Source organism: Dasypus novemcinctus, chromosome 8 (genome assembly GCF_030445035.2).
Source record: "Dasypus novemcinctus isolate mDasNov1 chromosome 8, mDasNov1.1.hap2, whole genome shotgun sequence".
NCBI classification, from domain to species: domain Eukaryota; kingdom Metazoa; phylum Chordata; class Mammalia; order Cingulata; family Dasypodidae; genus Dasypus; species Dasypus novemcinctus.
Window position 1 is genome coordinate 44,035,754 of NC_080680.1, and position 19,854 is coordinate 44,055,607.

General features: G+C 38.2%; 1 long non-coding RNA gene and 1 pseudogene across 4 annotated transcripts in view; one reads left to right on the forward strand and one right to left on the reverse strand.

Annotated features, from left to right (window-relative positions):
* The window catches only part of LOC105746014 (uncharacterized), a 116,134-nt gene that overhangs the window by 16,925 nt on the left and 79,355 nt on the right, over positions 1 to 19,854 (reverse strand). For 3 of the 4 annotated variants that reach the window (XR_011649394.1, XR_011649393.1, XR_011649392.1), the window contains one exon: positions 2,522 to 2,704. This is a non-coding gene — a long non-coding RNA (uncharacterized lncRNA). Of the gene's footprint in view, positions 1 to 2,521; positions 2,705 to 9,404; positions 9,522 to 19,854 lie in introns of those variants that run through there. The other variant, XR_011649391.1, reaches the window with a different exon arrangement.
* LOC101422552 (dual specificity protein kinase TTK-like) lies at positions 13,272 to 17,288 on the forward strand (annotated as a pseudogene).

Sequence of the window (19,854 nt, forward strand, 5' to 3'; positions counted from 1 at the left end):
CACAGAAAATATACAATTCCCAAGGGGATTCAGTCATATTTGGGAACCAATGGCAAAGAGCCATACATTTGCTATCCTTTACATCTCTCTAAACCGATACTACTCACGTGGATTGAATACCACAGAATTACATGGATATTTTTTCAAAATATACTTGTGTAACACCCTTCAACCCCTTCTCATTCTGATAAACCTTAGGGGATAGTGACTATGCATTTTGCAAGAGCTCCCCAGATAATTCGGATCCTGCCCTCATACCACTCCATTCTCAGCTGAGATTCACTGAGTGCTACTTTTCTAATACACTTAACTCCTAGAAAGAAATATATTTGGGTCATATATCTTAATTCCCTGCTGACGCATCATAATGAAATTAATATTTAACAATGCATGCTTGACTTAAATCAGAAATGCCTTACCAGAGTTATCTATTTGAATAACATAGTTGTATCTGCTGGAAAACCATCATTTCAGTCATCTCGTATGTTATCTAGCATTGCTTACAGAAATCCTTCACAAAATTCCATGCTGGAAAAGGGGTGATTCCCCTCAGCTGAACATATATGTATCTTCCTAACAGATAGTATATCAGATATTGCAAACCTTCCCCCCACCCACCTGCCTCAGCTGCTAGGAAAAATAATATTTTTAGTAAAAACTTTGCATATTGGGAAGGATCCTTAGAAATGGCACCTTGTAAGACAGTGTTGTCCAAGAGAACTTTCTGAAATAACAAAGAGGTTCTTTATCTACACTGTCTAATTTGGTAGCAACTGCACATGACTAGCAAAGAGTTAAAATGTAGCTTTTAAATTAACCTAAATATAAATAGCCACGTGTGGCTAGTGGCTATCGGAAAGCACAATTGTAAGGAGACTTTTTCATTTAAACTTGTAGTTGAAACTTAACATAAGTAAAACTATACACATTTTTAGATGGTAGTTTTGATTTAGGTGAAAGGCTATTTTTAAATAGCAAACATGTAGTTGGATCAGTAATAGAATTTGAAGGGACTTGTGCATATCTGAGTTTGACTGTAAAAGCTGGGCTGCTCCCCATAAAAAGGAGCAGGCGGGGGCCTCCCTTGGCGGGCTGATTTCACTGGACACGCACTCCGGCCTGGACTGTGACAGCCGGACCTGTGGCTGACCTCCTCAGCACCGCGCCTTCATACCCCGTCTGAATCGCGGCGCTGCACCCTTCATTCTCCCCTCGGCTCGGGACCCTCCCTGTTGTGTGCTCTCTTTATGGAAGGATCAGCGGGTTCGCTGGGTTTCCCAATCCCAGCACTACTGCTATTTCGGTCTGGATAATTCTTTGTCGTAAGCACTGCCCTGTGCACTGGAGGACGTTAGCACTACCTTTGGGGTCTGCCCACTAGATGCTACTCCCCTCCCCAGGAGGGAAAGCCGAAATGTCTCCACACATTGTCAACTATCCCCGAGAGCAAAATCGCCCCCTTGAGAACCACTGATCTAGGCAAGCTCCTTAGGAAGATCCAAGAGGCTGTGGGCTCCTTAAAAAAGGAGTTTTGGTTTGCTTTTTAAAATCTCCAGTCCCTAGCAGTGTGCCTCGTGGTATATAATATGCACTCAACCATTGCTTGGATGAATGAATTTTTTAAATCCACTTTTTTTTTTTTTTTTAGGTACAGGGAACTGGAGATTGAACCTAGTACCTCGTATGTTGGAAGCTGGCTTTCAACCACTGAGCCACATTGGCTCCCGAGTTGTTTCTTTCATTTGGTATGATTGTTGTTTGTTTGTTTGTGTTCAGGAGACACCAAGAACTGACCCCAGGACCTCCCATGTGGGAAGTAGGAGCTCAACTGCTTGGCCACATCCGCTCCACTTTTTTTTTTTTACACTTCTTTTACATCTCCCTCAGTGCCTAACATAGTGTAAGACCCAGGCAACAAATATTTTCTGATTGGATAATATTCTTACAGGCTTAAAAAAACCTAAGTTTTTAATGATAATTTCTGTGGAATAGAATAGGGAAATAGGGAAAAATAGGAGAAATAAATCTTTTGCATACAATAATGTGTCTGAAGCAACTGCCTGGCCTGTAATGGTTTTTTGTTTTTTTTTTTTAAGATTTATTATTTATTTATTTCTCTCCCCATCCCCTCCATTGTCTGCTGTTTGTGTCCATTTCCTGTATGTTTTTCTGAGTCCACTTGCATTATCCGGCAGCACTGGGAAACTGCATCTCTTTTTTGTTGCATCATCTTGCTGTGTCAGCTCTCTGTGTGTGTGGCGCCACTCCTAGGTGGACTGTGCTTTTTTCACGCGGGGCGGCTCTCCTTGCAGGGTGCACTATTTGCACGTGAGTGGTACAGCATTCCTTGCACGCAGCAGTGCTGCGCATGGGACATCTCACCACACGGGTCAGGAGGCCCTGGGGATCGAACCCTAGACCCTCCATATTGTATACAGATGCTCTATCAGTTGAGCCATGTCCGCTTCCCAGGCCTGTAAGGGTTTTAAGCATAAAGTGCAAGTTTAAAATATAGTCTCACCATTTCAAAACAAAGTGCTATCATCTCTGCTCAATGATGAAGCAGCTCCCTGTCGCCTTCCACTGTGCCTCTTCCCTGTAGTTCAGTAAATGCTGGGGTGGGCAGGACCCTACCTCACTCGCTAGTGAGCCTGTTATCTGCAGCTCCAGATAGGATTCCTAGAAACCCCTCCTGCCAGGTTCCCTGAAAGAGAAAAAAAGTTAGCTCCATTCAGTTTGTGGTACCTGCACCTTTAAGCTGCATTTACCATCATGTAATGCTTTTACACCATTTGTCACCATCAGACCCTGGAGAATATGTCTACTATCCAATTAAGGCAGATATCATTTGCAACTAAGATTTAGGTGATGTTTCACCTCCAAATATATATGGAGTGGCTTAGCAGAGGAAAATTAAAGGCATCCCCACCATGAACAGATTTAAACCAACAATAAATTTAGTATAAACTGCCCTTCACTGTCTATTTCCTTAAACTGTTTATGGTATTGTAAGCTTCTCAGTATTTTTTATTTTATGGGAAATATCACTCTCTAAGTTCCATATCCCTGGCTGTATACTTAAAGAAGTGCTGCATTAAAAAAACAAAACCATTAAGAAACATGGCGATTTTACCATGGACAAAGTCAGAGTATTTATTTTAATTAAACAAAGCGAAGGAAGAAAGTAGCATGCATGAAGAAATTGCCTTTTCCCTTAGAGCAGTGATATACTGGCAGCATATTAGAATCACCTGGGGAGTTTTAAATGTCCCACGAGTCAGGCCACATGCCAGATCAATTAATTTAGAATCTCAGGGGTGGTCCTCAGGCATCACTGTTTGTTTGCTATTTAAAATAAACATTTTAGAAAAAGATTGGAAAATTACAAAGATAGTATGGCTAATTCTCACATATCCTATATTCAATTTCTCCTATTAGTAACATATTAAATTAGTAAAGTACATTTGTTACAATTCATAAATATTGATTCATTATTATTAACTAAATTCCATCGTTTTTTCATATTTCTTCTATTTTCCCCTAATGTCCTTTTTCTAGTTCAGGATTCCATCCTGGATACCACCATACATTTAGTGGCCCTGTCTCCTTCATTTCTGACATTTTGACGACCTTGACAGTTCTGAGGGGTACTGATCAGATATTTTGTAGAATGTCCCTCTATTGGGGATTTGTATGATGATTTTTTTATAATTAGACTATGGTTGTGTGCTTTGGGAAGGAAGACCACAGTGGTGAGGTGCTATTTTCATCACTTCATATACAGGATACATATTATCAACATCAATTTTATGGTTGATGTTTCTTTAATCATCTGGCTGAGGAAATTTTGTCAGGTTTCTCTTCTGTTAAGCACTCTTTTCCCCACTTTTCATAGTCTTTGGAAGGAAGTCACTATGCACAGTCCAAATTTAAGGACTTGAGGCTGGAATATATGCATAAATTCCTTGGAAGCCTTCAACACAAGAAATTTGTTTATTCTCCATTTATTTATTATTCAATAATTTACTCATCAGGATGAACTCGTGTATATTCATTATATACTCTAGGTTTTAGTCCAGTACAACTTTATTAATTTTGTTGCTCAAATTGTTCCAACTTTGGCCTTTGGGAGCTCTTTCAATCGGCTCTTGTGAACCTTTGAAATATTCCCATGTGGTGGTTGAAGCGGTATGTAGCAAAAAAAAAAAAAAAAGTCCATAAAATTCACTGCTGTGGGAGTGAACCCATTGTATGTAGAACTTTTGATAAGGCTACTTCAGTTAATGTGTGACCCACCTCATTCAGGATGAGTCTTACTCCTATTACTAGAGTCCTTTATAAATGGAATGAGAGAGAGATGTGGAAGCAAGAAGCTGAAGGCAACAGAACCTGGAAGAGAAGTGAGGGACCAGTAGATGATGCCATATGCCTTACCACGTGATAGAGGAGCCAATGTCGCTGGCAGCTGGTCTATGGGAAGAAAGCATTGCCTTGATGATGCCTTGATTTGACATTTTTCCGGCATCAAAACTGTGAGCAAATAAATTCCCATTGTTTAAATCTGACCCATTTCATGGTTTGCTTTGAGCAGCATAAGAAAAGAAAATACCCCATCATTGAATGTGTTTTCTTGTAGTTGCTTTTTTCTGTCTTTTTTTTAACCTTTCATTACTTTGGGGCACAAGACCTCTTGGCTTAGCTTGTATATTTCCTGCTACAGCCCTAGAATCACCTTTTCTTCAATCCTCAGTTCCTTTTGTAAAAGAATCATATTAGAAATTAAGATCTGAGTGTTGGAGAACTCACTGCTTCTGGAGTGTCATTGCTTCTAGGCCCTCTTGGCTGTCAGAGCAAGCCATGTAGACATATACAGATATAAATGTCTATATGTAACTATATATATCTAATATTAAGTTAAAGTGAGTTCACACGGATGACACCAACTCTAATCCATTAATACATGGATAATTCTAGCCTTCTCCCTTGTTTATTTGTAACTTCTCACTCCAACAGTGAGAAACGTGCATCCCTTCATTGGCTATCCATTTACTTAATTGTTCAACTCCTGTGTATATGTGTAGTGGTATCCAGATTGCTAATCTATACCCCCATGGGAAATAACTTCATCAACCAGAGTGCAATGCTTATGTATGGTTTCTTTTGCCTTTAGTCTTAGACTCTAGTCATTTCCAAAGTTACTTAGACCAGCACCTTTTCTCTCCCACCTCCTTCAGTGAGATTGTTTCATATGTTTGTAATACAGTTAGATCATTTTGATATAATTCTGCATTCTATTCTGGGATCACTCTATCTCCGAAGTTTTTAAAATTTGCATATTTTAAGGTCCACTCTTTGTGCTGTAAAGTTCTACAGGTTTTGAAAAATGCATAATGTTATGTATCCACTACCACATTACCATTCAGAATAGTTTCACTGCCTTAAAAATTCCCTGTGTTTCATGTTCTCAAACCTATCCACCTTCCCCAGGGCCCTGGCAGTCACTGATGTTTTGTGTTTTTTTTTCAAAAGGAGGTACTGAGGATTGAACCCAGGACCTTGTACATGGGAATCAGGCACCCAGATCACTGTGCTACACCCGCTCCCATGATCTTTTTTTTTTTCAAACCATTTCTACAACATTGCCTTTCCAAAATGTCATATAATTTAAATCTTATAGTATGTAATCTTTTCAGATTGGCTTAATTTAGAAGCATACATTAAGATTATCCATCTTTTTGTGGCTTGATAGTCATTTTTTAAAAAGATTTATTTTATTTATTTATGACCCCCTCACTGTTTGCAGTTGCTGCCTGTTCTCTGTGTCCATTTGTGTCTGCTTGTCTTCTCTTTAGGAGGCACCAGGAACCAAACCCAGAATCTCCCATGTGGAAGAGAGGCACTCAATCACCTGAGCCTCCTCAGTTCCCTAGTTTGTTGTATCTCTCACTCTTTCCTCTTTGCATCTCTTTTGTTACGTCATCTTGTTGCATCAGCTCACCCTGTCTGCCCACCATGCCAGCTCACCTTCTTCAGGAGGCACCAGGAACTGAACCTGGGACCTCCCATGTGGTCGGCAGAAGCCCAAGTGCTTGAGCCACATCTGCTTCCCATAGTCATTTCTTCTTATCATTGAGTAATAGTCCATTGTATAGATGTACCACCGTTTGTTTATCTACTTACCTATTGATGGACATATTAGCGAATTCCATTTTGGGGGAATTTTTAATAAAACTGTTATAAACAACTGCATGCAGCTTTTTGAGTGGACATAAGTATTCAAATCAGTTGAGAAATATGAAGGTACACAGTTGCAGGCATGTATGTTAAAACTATGTGTAGGTTTGTAAGAAACTGCCAAACTGGCTTCCAAAGTGTCAGTACTAATTTGCATTCCTACCAGAAGTGAATGGAAGTACCTGTTGCTCCGCATCCTCATTAGCAATTGGTATTCTCAGTTTTTTGGATTTTATTCATTTTGATATATGTGTAGTCGTATCTCATTGATGTTTTAATTTGTAATTCCCTACAGAAAAACGATGCTGAGTAACTTTTCATATGCTTATTTTCTACCTGTACATCTTTTTTGATGGGGTGTCTGGTTAGATCTCTTGCACATTTTTAAATTGGGTTGCTTATTTTCTTATTGTTGAACGTGTTCTCATTTTGGACATTTTTTGACATAAATCCTTTACCAGATATGTGTTTTGTAAATATTTTCCCCCAAACTGTGGTTTGTTGTTTGATTCTCCTAACAATGTCTTTTACAGAACAGAAGTTTCTAGTTTTAATAAAGTCTAGCTTATCAATTTTTCTTTCATGAATCTGCTTTTAGTGTTATATCTAAAAACTCATGAAGTCCAAGTTCACAAAGATTACTCTGTGTTTTCTTCAGTTTCATAGTTTTAGATATTGCATTTAGGCCTATGTCCCAAAATTTTTTTAAATGCCATTATATTTTATTTTATTAAAAAAATACTTAGATTATGTAAATGTTACATAAAAAATGCCCCAGTCCCTATCCCTCCCACACTTTCCGACATTAATAACATCCTTCATTAGTGTGGTACATTTGTTACAATTGATGAACACATATTGGAGCATTGCCACTAAGTATGGATTATAGTTTACAGTATAGTTTAAACTCTTTCCCACACATTTTTGTAAGTTATGACAAGATATATAATGGCCTGTATCCATGACCACAACATCACTCAGGACAATTCCAATGTCCCCAAAATGCTACCATATTACACTTTTTTTTTTTAAAGATACTTCTATTATATAAATGTTACATAAAAAATATAGGGGATTTCCATATGCCCCACTCCCCATACCTCATGCTCCCTAGGGTGACAGAGGTGGGCTCAGCTGTGATTTCCCTACACATGGCTCTTCTGTTCTTCTATTTGAATCTATTATTAGTACTAGAGTTGGTAGGTGTACGTCCAAGAAATATAAATCTTTGGGCTGTCCATGTGCCAGCCGGGCCCTGAATCTCTACAGAATTGCAACACCTACTCTCCAGTTCATTGGTCTTACCCAGGACAATTAACAAGGAGATGATGATGGACAAGTACCAAACCAAGGAACTAAGAAAGTCTACAACTGCAAGCAAAGGAGTCCAATTTGATTAATATTTCTGAAAGGTGTAAGGTCTGTGTCAAGGTTCACTGGGAGGGAGGGTGTGCATTGGACATTCAATTTTAGTAAGGCAAATTGAACAATGACTAAGAGGGTATTTTTTAAAGCTATAATGGATGTCTTTATGACTGTAGGTTTGTACCTTTTAAAATTTTGGACCATTTTTTTTAGTATACATGTATACATGTGAGATTATTAGGTAAAAAGCACAAACAGTTCCTAAGGAAGTCGAATATAGCCATGTGACCCAGCAATACTATTATTAGGTATATCCCCAGAAGAACTGAGAGCAGTGACATGAACAGACAGCTGCACACCAATGTTCACAGTGGCAATATTCACAATTGCCAAAAGTTGGAAACAACACAGGTATCCATCAACTGATGAATGGATAAACAAATTTTGGTATATACAGTGGTAAGAAGAAATGAAGTCATGGAACATGACAACATGGATGAACCTGAAGGATACTATGTCAAGTGAAGCAACCCAGACACAAAAGGACAAATACAGTATGTTATGCTATTATGAACTAAATATATTGGGTAAACTAAATATATTGGGTAAATATATTGGGTAAATATATTGGAGTTAATAATTAGAATATAGGTCACCAGAAAATGGGAGGTAGAGAATGGAAAGTTGATGGCTAATCAGTGCAAAATTGGTAAAAATGTTGTTTGTTAATCTTTAGAAATGAATAGAAATGGTGAAACACATCATGGTATCTGTAACTAGCAGAGCTATTATATGGGTATTACAGTGATTGAAAAGAGAAGTTTCAGATCATGCATGTTTACTAGAAGGAAAGCTAAAAACTGTAATGTGGGACTGTATAAGATAGTAAAGTCTAAGGTAAAACATGAATATGGGTGGTATTGCATATATAAGACTTTTTACAAAATATAAATACCAATATGCTAGAGAGAAGGAAAAAGAATAGCAGCTATGCATGGCAGGGGAAGCATAGAGATTGAGAGGTGATGAGTTTTGTTTGTTTGGTTGGTTTTGTTTATTATTATTGGAATAATGAAAGTACTCTAAGAATGATTAAAGCAATGAATGCACAAATATGATGATAACACCAAATACCACTGATTGTATACTTTGTACGGCTTCATGCTTTATTAATAAGTATTAATAAAATTGATTTGCTAAATTTTAAGAAAGGAAAAGCATTAGGGAGAGTCAGGTGATCAAGGTTGTTTTCTTAAGTCTTTTCTTCTATTTGTGATCTTGAGCAAGTCTCTTAACCTCTTTGGACTTTGATTTCCTCATCTGTAACATAAAGCTATTAGTTCCTGCTCAAAGTATTTCGTGGGCTCTTTGAAAGTCTAGTAAGACAAGGAATTGGAACTTACCAGGGACCCTCTTAGTATACTTAAATTGCTATCTCTAAGTGGCACAGGGAATATATATTTCTTCCCTCTCCTAATTCTCCCTCAGGGATCTAATAAGATTATCTGAAGTGATTAAGAGGAAAGCACAAACACTTAAAAGTTCTGATATAAATGTCACCTTGCTTTCCAAAACCCCAACTTTCATTCTCAGAGTAAAATACACATATGCAAGCAACAACACTGAAAGTAATACTCAGAAAAGGGGAAAGGGGGAAAAATTAAGAACTAATATTTATCAAGTGTCTATGTGCTATGAGTTCTATGCTAGTAATTTTACACATTTAAATAACTTAATCCTTATGACAAATATAATACCTTTCTGACTTTCCAGATGAGGACTGGAGTTTCAGAAAAGAAAAATACCTTACAAGGTTCACAGTTAACATGGCAGAGCCAGGATGCTCCCAAGTATGCCTCAAATCCAGCACTTTGTTCCCATCCCAGGAATAATTCTACTAGGATGCTCTGGCTCTTTAATTTCTGAAAAGAAGAAGGGGCATGGGAAATTTTTAAAAATTTCACAAAAATATCCCTAAAGTTCCAAGATATATGATAAAATGAATCCTAAAATCTGCTTGTTTTCTCATATGGGTATCCAAGAATCCAAGTACGACCTCCATTAGTAACTATAAAAAAAAATAAATCTTTCATTTCCTATAGGACACAGGCATATTTTCACAATGGCATCCCCATGGCCGCAAGACTCCTGTTGCATCTCCCCAAGAGTCGTTAGTGTATCCTAGAGCCCTCCATTCCTGCCTTCAAAATCTCTAGCAGCCCAGTAGTAGAGGCTATAATGAGGCTCAACCACAGTCTACAGATGTCCATGACTCACAGGAGAGAGGGGCCAGGCCCAACTGTGCCTCTCACTCTGCCATAAACACTAAGCCCACATTTCTCATAATAAAACTGATGACACAACTCAAAGAAACTAAAATGTCAGGGGTCAGAACTGGTCACAGAAACCACTGTAGAACCCAATTAAAACTTGGCATTTCCCAGCTTCACTTGTGACAGGTATTTTTGTGCACAACTTCCCCTCATTTCCCTGAGGAGAGGTGATGAGACATAGACCAGCAGAGTGGAAAACACTGCCATAAGAAAGGAACTGTTAAGACAATTCACAGCAGCAGGCGTGAAACAATTCAGGAGTAATTAAAGATAGGCGAAGAGAAAATAACTCACTGTCATGTAAACTAGGAGGATATGGGAAAATGGTGACTTAAATTTTAAGAGATTCTATTCAGAAGGGAGTCATATGGCTAGCCCTCATATCCATGTCAGAATATACCAGGTAGTAGTATTTTCAAAGTCTTTGGGCTAGGCTCTGATCCACCATTTTGCAACTCCAGAAATTCAAATTTTTCCCCTTATTCAGAGATGTCCGGCTCTTAGGGACTTCCATGCTAACTGACTCATAAGATCCTAAAGCACAAACCTGAATGCCAAGATACTGCTTTGTTAAAATGGACATAATTTTCCATTAGTCGTAATACTCATAACAGGGTATCCTCCTCTATCAGTCAGCTATTACTGTGAAACTCTGAGACTTAAGACAATAAATACTTGTCAGCAGGTCTGCTGATCTGGACTAAGCTCAGGGATCTCTCCTGGAGTTGCTCAGGCATTTGTGGTCGGCTGGTGGTTTGGCTGCAGGCTTGATGATATAAGATGGTCTCACTCATGTCTAGTGTGGTCTGGCCACATGTTTTCATCATTGAGCAGGTTGGCCTGGGTGTGTTCCCACAGTGGACGTGCAGGGTACCATACCTCTTTATCAGCCCCATGGAAACTGAATGAGTAAGCAAAGGTTGCTTGATACATACAAAATCAAATGTAATCAGATGACATTCAGAGGTTATTTCAACCAGGCTTCAAAAGAAACCGATAAATTACCCTTGCTCCAAAACTAGAATATGTCAAAACACCAGATTCGATTGTGTTGTCTTTCATTTTCTCTTGCATTCTCTCTCTCTCTCATACACACAGACACACACACACACCAAATGTCCATTTAGACATCATGTTGTTGTGGAAGCAGAGAGATTCAATGATTGCGTATGGAAGACCAGGACTCAGTAATATTCTTGGGAAGGAAAATTTATTAATGAACTCCTGTTCAAAAACCTGAGCCCTGAATAGGATCTCTGGGTTTCTTTTATACAGAGGATGTATGAGTGGGGACTCAAACGGTACTTAGATGCAAAAGGCTTTTTGTTAGTTTCTTAGAGTTTCAAGTGTTTCATCTGAGTATCATATAGGTCTTGAATTAACACATACTCTTCAGGTAAGCTTAAATTAACACATATCTTCCACATTCTAGGTAAGCTTGAATTAACCCATTTAGCTTACACACAAAGACCAGGTTATTTATGAAGAAACACACAGGCCCCCCCACACAGCCCATTTCAATGTCTCAGGGTAGAGTTCTTCTACAGATGCGTGACACTAAAGACTTCCATTTTGCATTGCTTTTTGCAGGTTTCACTGTTAGGGGGAAACAGTTTCTTCACAGTAGATTTACCTTCTATGGTCTTTTCAACAAGACTATATGACATGTTTGAATTCTAGTCAACAAAATTTTAATTGCCGCTGAAATTGTTTCAGGAAGAGACAGAGGAAAACATTCTCTCCTTATCTCCCACCCTCTCCTCAGGAATAAAGGCAAATGGAATTCTTTGAATCTGGAAGGAGTATCCTTTTTTCCCCCTCTTTCATGAGCTCTTGCTTTAATAACCAGGAATTTCTGACCCTGTGGTTCATTATCAATGGAAAAACCCAACGTCTATAGGCCATAGGTTTACTGCACTTACAGGAGTGTGTCCTGAACTAGTTCAGAATTGGAAACTGGTTATTTTGCAGAAATTCAGGAAGCCCAAACTATGTTAGAGTAAATTAACATTTTAATATTCAACATGACTTTGAAATTAGTCTTTTTGTAGAAATTAATTTTCTAGGTCACTATTCTATTACACACTGCCCTCTTTATGAAAGCCCAAGGGAGAAACTTCTCTCCAATCTCAGAATGGGAAATATTTATACTGCTTCTTAGTACCTGGAGTAGTTCTGTGGTGGTTGCTATTAGAGATAATGTGAATCATGTATGTAAGGCTGTCTCCTTTGCATTGCCTGCTGGACATTCAGCACCAGATTTGAGTCCCTTCTTTAGCAAATCTACAGGACCTTGTGGCATGAATTTTAGATATTAATCTCACACCTGGCTTTGTCTTATCTTTCCTAGTTTCATTCTCTGCTCTCCTTCCTTGTTCAATTATTTTTGTATTTTTCTTGTCCTATTTAAGATACTGATTTAAGCAGCCTTAAATGCTTTTTGGGACCTCAAAGAGAATAAACAAACAGCAGCCAATTTCCTGAAAAAGCTGTAATTTAATTTTTGAGTACTCTTTTTAAATTCCCCAATTCTATCTATTTTGTGGAACTATTACTTTTTGGCTTCAGATATTGAGGTCTAAGTTAATCATACCTTTCAATGGTTAATTATCATCTTTGGTCCAAGAAGGTTCTTTTCTCTTTCTTTCTTTTTTTTTAAATTGTGGTAATATAGATACAGTATAAATTTTCCATTTATAAGTGGCATTAATTATATCTACAATGTTGTGCTACCATCACCACTACCCATTACCAAATCGTTTTCATGATTCCAAACAGGAACTCTGCATCCATTAAACAAGAAGTCTTCAGTTCCTGGTAATCTGTTTTCCATCTCTGTGCATTTGCTTATTCTGGACCTTTCATATGAATGGACTCACATACTATGTGGTCATTTGCGACTGGTTTTTTTCACTGAGCATAACGTTTTCAAGATTTATTCATGTTGTAGCATGTATCAATAGTGCATTTCTTTTTATGGCTGAATAGTATTCCTTTGCAGGGCTATGTCACAATTTGTATTTCCTTCCTCTGTTGATGAGCACTTGGGTTACTTCTATCATTTATAAATTGTGAATAATGCCACTATGAACATGTGTGTGCAAGTATCTGTTTCAGCCCCTGCTTTTGATTTGGGGTATATGCCTAGGAGTAGAATTCTCTAGGAATGGCATTCCTATTCCAGTCCCCAGAAGTGGAATTGCTCAGTCATATGGTAATTCCATGTTCAACTTTTTGAGAAACTGCCAAACTGTTTTCTCCAGTAATTGCACCATGTCACATTCCCACCAGCAATGTACAGGGCTTCCAACTTCTCTACACCACCACAAATATGCCATGATGAACATCCTTATACACAGGGGGACCGTATATTATCTCTACTTGAACCCTTGTGAAAATGAAAGAGTGCTGTTAAAAATTACACCACAACAGCAGGTATATACTGTGACCGGCAACTTGGTGTACCTCACGACCATATTCATTAAGAATTCTATAAGAATTCCTTCAAGATATACACCCAGGAGTGGATATGGTGAACCAGGATGTATATGTAGACTTAATTTCCTATCACCACCAGCCTCCTCTGCAGAATGTCTATACTAGTCTACATGCCTATCAACAGTGCATGAATGTTTCCATAGTCCCACATCAATGCCAGCACTAGGCATTATCCAGCTTCCTAATTTTCGCTAGTTTAATAAATGTAAAGTGATATTTCATTGCTAACTTGCTTTGCATTTTTCTGTCAACTAATGAGTTTGAGTATCGCTTCATAGCCTTGCTAGCTTTTTGTACTTTCTGCTTGTGTGAACAGATTCTTCACAGAAACAATCAATGAAGTTTGATTCTTTGTATCTTTTTCCATTTTTCCATTGAGGTGTCTGTCTTGTCTTATTTATTTGCAGGAGATAGAACTCTTTCTAAAGTGCTTGCATAATTATTCTTCTTCTTATATAGTGCATAATAAGCATAACTATCCTGTCCTGCACAACCAGGGTCACACGATGTTGAGTTTAAGTAACAAGGCTGTGGTTCTATGATGCTACTGAACTCAGAGTTCAATGGGTACAAAACTACATCTTGGAACCATCTTCATTTTTAGCCATTTATATCTTTCTCTTAAGATAAAATCAAAGATGCCCAGCTGTAGGACCTCCTAGACAGTGTAATCTGCTGCTTTTCCAGGGAAGTATTTATGGTGTCAACTGCTTAAGTAGCCACATGCCAAGTATATCCTCAATCTCTAGCAAAACTCCCTCTTTTTTTTTTTTTTTGGCAAATTGTAGGTAACAATGCAGTAATATCTTCCAAAACAACATAAGAAATACATACCATGGATATTGCCAGCCAGCTTTCCCCCTCTCTTCTCTGTCACTCACACAGCTTATTCAAAAGTATGAGCGAAGATTATCTATTATCATTTAAGAATTTAATTGGAATTTCAGTGGAAGGGGCTTACTTGAAAACTTATAGAAACTTTATCCCCTTCAGGGGACACTTCTGTAGACATGCCACCAGAACAAGGGTGGAAGATAAGTTCATTTCACATAATTTCAATCAAATCTGGCCATAGTTGCCTAGAGTATTACAGTAGGGGCTGAATATGAACTCAGTAAACAAAAGTGCCATGATGGATTAGTAAAACCTGTCCCAGTTCTGGTGTGGAATGTGTGTGGGTCTTAGGTTGACCATCTCTATCTGAATAGATCCTTGCTTTGCCATTATTATTTGACTATGAAAACACTTTCCTAACATAAGCATCCCTCAAAATTTCATCTAGAATACTAATAGATTGGAAGATCATAGACGATTTTTTTATTTTTTGATATACTATTTACAAGATGAAGAACACAGGCTTATGTGTTCTTCTTAACTCCGTTTTCTGCTCTGGAAAATGCCTGGTTCCTAGTGTGAGTCAAGGATGGTGGCAGTCCTGAACACTTTGTGTGGGCTCACGCCGGCCCCAACGCAAGCACTTTAATTCATTTAAACTCCACAGAATTCCCATTCTACAGATTAGGGCACTGAGACCCAAAGAGGTTAAGCAACTTCTCAAGGTATCAGAGCCAATAAGCAAGGATTCAAACCCCAAAATCTGACAAAGTAATCACCACTATTAATTAGTACATCATTTTGATACCTACAAAAGAAATGATAGTAAACATTTTATCAAAAATTAATTCTGGAGACACACAGGAAATGAGTGTTCTATCATTTTTTATCCTGCCATGTGACATAAAGGAGAAGACTCAAACAGCTGAGACCCCAGGGAAAGACAAGGCATTGCTGATAGCTTACAGGTGAAATCAGAAAGCCAGCAGAATGGCCCAGACTAACAAAAAGCCCAGAAAGAAACAAGCCCTATGCCAGGAGAGAGGGAAATCCCTAAGAGACAAGCCCTATGCCAGCTTTCAGCTGCAGTAGGGAAGAAAGCAGAGCAGCTGAGCATGAGAGAGGAAGCCCAGCGGGGAAGGCTGACGCCTCGCAGAGACCAGTGGCCATCTTGCTTCACCACAGGTCAACACACCTGGCTCAACAGTAGCTGATTTTGCAGAAGCATACTACTTTTGAGCAACCTGCCTTTTCAGTTTCAAAACAGTCACCACCAATATCAGCGCCTAAGTAGATTGACCCAAAATCTAATTGTAAGACGCCAAGCAGCAATACCTTTGATGATTACATGAGCTCTTTTAGAACTCCAGTTTTAAAGAATGACTTTCCACCTTCTTCTCAATTATCAACACCTTATAGCCAACCTGCCTATTTCCAGCAGCAGACAACAGCAAATACCAGCTCCATTTCAAAATTTAAAGATTTCAGCATCCTCTTTAACTAATGAATACATTTCAGTTAAAGGAAGAATTTAACTCATATTGAAGCAAATAGGAAGTAGAGCTTCCAGTAAGGTATTTCAGGTATATGAAAAGAAAGAGATACATACTATAAAATATGTGAACTTAGAAGAAGCAGATAAACTATTGATAGTTACTGGAATGAAATAGCTTATTTGAATAAACTACAACAATATAGTGATAAGATCATTTGATTTTTTGATTATGAAGTTACAGATGAGGATATCTACGTGATAATGGTGTGTGGAAATATTGATCTTAATCGTTGGCTTAGAAAAAAAATCTGTCAAACCATAGGTACACAACAGTTACTGGAAAGTTATGTTGGAGGCAGTTCATACAATTCATCATCATGGCATTGTTCATAGTGATCTAAAACCTGCTTTCTGGTAGTTGATGGAATGCTAAACCTAATTGATTTTAGAATTGCAAATCAAAATGCAACCAGATACAACAAGCATTGTTAAAGAGTCTCAGGTAGGCAAAGTTAATTATATGCCACCAGAAGCAATCAAAGACATGTCTTCCTCAAGAAAGAATGGGAAATAAAAATCAAAGATCAGTCCCAACATGATGTTTGGTCCTTAGGATGCATTGTATATTAATACGGCCTATGGCAAAATGCCATTTCATCACATAATTAATCAGATTTCAAAATTGCAGGCTATAATTGACCCTAATCATGAAATTGAATTTCCTGATATTCCAGAAAAAGATCCCCAATATGTGTTAAAGTATTGTTGAATAAGTGACCTTAAAAAGAAGATATCCATTCATGTGCTACTGGCCCATCCATATGTTTAAATTCAAACTCATCCAGGTAGCCAGATGGGTAAGGGGATGAAATATGTCCTGGGCACAACCATTCTAAGGTCCACAGGATGGAAGAATAGAGTATGGATTAGAGTGGACTTACTGATATTCTCTTCATGAACTATTGTGATTAGTAATCAAAGAAAATGTGGCATTGGTGTGGAGAAAGTGGCCATGGTGGCTGCTGGGGGTAGGGAGTGGCAGGAAGAGATGTGATGTAGGGGCATTTCCGGGGGTTGGAGTAGTCCTGGGTGGTGCTGCAGGGAGTTACCGCACATTGTACATCCTCCCATGGCCCACTGGGTGGAATGTGGGAGAGTGTGGGCTATGGAGTGGGCCATTGATCATGAGGTGCAGCGGTGCTCAGAGATGTATTCACCAAATGCAATGAATATCTCATGATGATGGAGGAAGTTGTTGTTATGGGGAGAAGAGGGGGTGAGGGGGGTGGGGGGTATATGGGGACCTCATATTTTTTTAATGTAACATTAAAAAATAAATAAAGGCCAAAAAAAACATTGATTATACACTTAAAAAAAAAAAAAAGAAATATGTCCTGGGCCAACTTGGTCTGAATTCTCCTAACTCTATTTCGAAAGCTGCTAGAACTTTATATGAGCAATATAGTAGTGGTGAAAATCACAATTCCTCTTCATCATCCAAGCCTTTTGAGAAAAATGGGGAAAAATGATTTGCAGCTACTCAATAAACTATTAAATAATACCTATAAAATATATTGGACTCTTGTACTCTTGATTCTCCTTGGAAATATGCTCTTAAAGACCACTTCACTCTGAAATGTTATCAGCAGGAAAACGCAGTATATTATCACCAAAAGAAAGCTGTAAAAATAACAGTTACTAATGTCACTGTATATATCAAATTGTACAGTTGTTTCTCTCTGTTTTATGCTTCCCTGTATATCCAATCTATTTGATGTCATTTCACACTTGGAATAGTGGATAGACAAAATATTTTCTGAACTATGTACAGCTTTGTAGCATAAAATGTCACACACACAGACCAAGAGTTAATTCTATTTTTCAGAGTGAGTCACCAATGAAAATGATTCCCTATCCTTAGATAAGCTAATGCTATGGTTATGAAAATCTAAAAGAAAAACATAGAACTAATCAGAAAAAAAAGATATTGCTTACCTATCCATGTGTTTGCTAGAACGTGTGGAATGTTTATTGAACATTTACTTTGTGCCATGCTCTGTGGTGAACTTTACATGGGTAATCACATTTAAGCCTCAGAACCACCCTAATGAGTAGTTATTCTTATTTTATGGAGAGAAAACAGAGGCAGAAAAGTGAAGTAACTTGCCCTAAATCACACATCAAACAAGGTGGTCTGATCTTATATGGAATCCAAGTCTTAAAACCACTATGCTGCTCTCTATTCAAAATTTGCAAAGTTTTCTTTTATATGGGCCTATAGCTTAGATACAAAAAAAAATATCTTAAACTCACTTTAACTTACTTGACTCCTTGAGCACTTGGGAGCACAAAAACTTTCTGTGATACTAGGAATGCTTTATAAAAATTAACTGATTACATGATTTCAATAAAACTGCTCAGCTGAACATTATTAAGATGTCTATCCTACCAAAATTGATCTACACATTCAATGCAATCCCAATAAAAATCAATGCAGCCTTCTTTAAGGAACTAGAAAAACTAACTATGAAATTTATTTGGAAAGGAAAGAGACCCCGAATAGCCAAAGACATACTGAAAAAGAAAAACGAAATTGGAGGAATCACACTACCTGACTTCAAAACATACTATAAAGCTACGGTGGTGAAAACAGCATGGTATTAGCATAAGGAGAGACATATAGACCAATGGAATCGAATTGAAAGCTCTGATATAGACCCTCACATATACAACCACATAATATTCGATAAAGCCACCAAACCCTCTCAACTGGGAGAGAGTGGCCTATTCAACAAATGGTGTCTGGAGAACTGGATAGCCATATGTAGAAGAATGAAAGAGGATTACCATCTCACACCTTATACAAAGATCAACTCAAGATGGATCAAAGACCTAAATATAAGAGCCAAGACCATAAAAACCTTAGAAAGCAGTGTAGGGAAACATCTACAGGACCTTGTAATAGGTAATGGATTTATGAATATCTCACCAAAAGCACGAGCAGCAAAAGAACTAATAGATAAATGGGACTTCCTCAAAATTAAAGCCTTCTGCACCTCAAAGGAGTTTGTCAAGAAAGTAAAAAGGGAGCCCACACAGTGGGAGAAAATATTTGGCAATCATATATCTGATAAGAAACTTATAACTTGCATATATAAAGAACTCCTACATCTTGAAAATAAAAAGATAAACAATCCATTTAAAAAATGGGAAAAAGACTTAAACAGACACTTCTCCGAAGAAGAAATACAAATGGCAAGAAAGCACATGAAAAAATGTTCCAAATCTCTAGCTATCAGGGAAATGCAAATCAAAACCACAATGAGATACCATCTTACACCCATAAGATTGGCAGCTATGAAAAAAACAGAAGAATACAAGTGCTGGAGAGGATGTGAAGGAAGGGGAACACTCATCCACTGCTGGTGGGAATGCAGAAGGATCCAACCATTCTGGAGAACAGTATGGCGGTTTCTCAAAAAACTAGCCATAGATTTGCCATATGACCCAGCAATACCACTGCTGGGAATATACCCAGCAGAACTGAAAACAAGAACACAAACCAATATATGTACACCAATGTTCATAGCAGCATTGTTCACTATTGCCAAAAGTTGGAATCAACCCAAATGCCCATCAACAGACGAGTGGATCAATAAAATGTGGTATATACACACAATGGAATACTACTCGGCTGTAAGAACAAACACACTACAAACACATGTGATAACATGGATGAATCTTGAGAACCTTATGTTGAGTGAAGCAACCCAGACATTGAAGGACAAATACTACATGACCTCAATGATATGAAATAAACAAGCTGCCCTAGATAGCAAGAGACTGAACGATAGGCTTGCAGGAAATCGGAGGGTGAAGGAAGGATATGAGCCGATGTCTGCAGGGGTGGAATTTAAGACGAGATGGTGGTAAGTATGAACACAAAGAAGAGATAAAAGGGGGGCAAGGGGTTGCCTTTGCTTGGGGCTTTGCGGGTTTGAGGGTGGCTGGGGAGGGACGGGTGGGTAACGTTGCCCAAAAGTGGGGGGAGGGAGGGGTAGCATACGAACCAGGAGAGGGTCAGGTGTTGGTGGA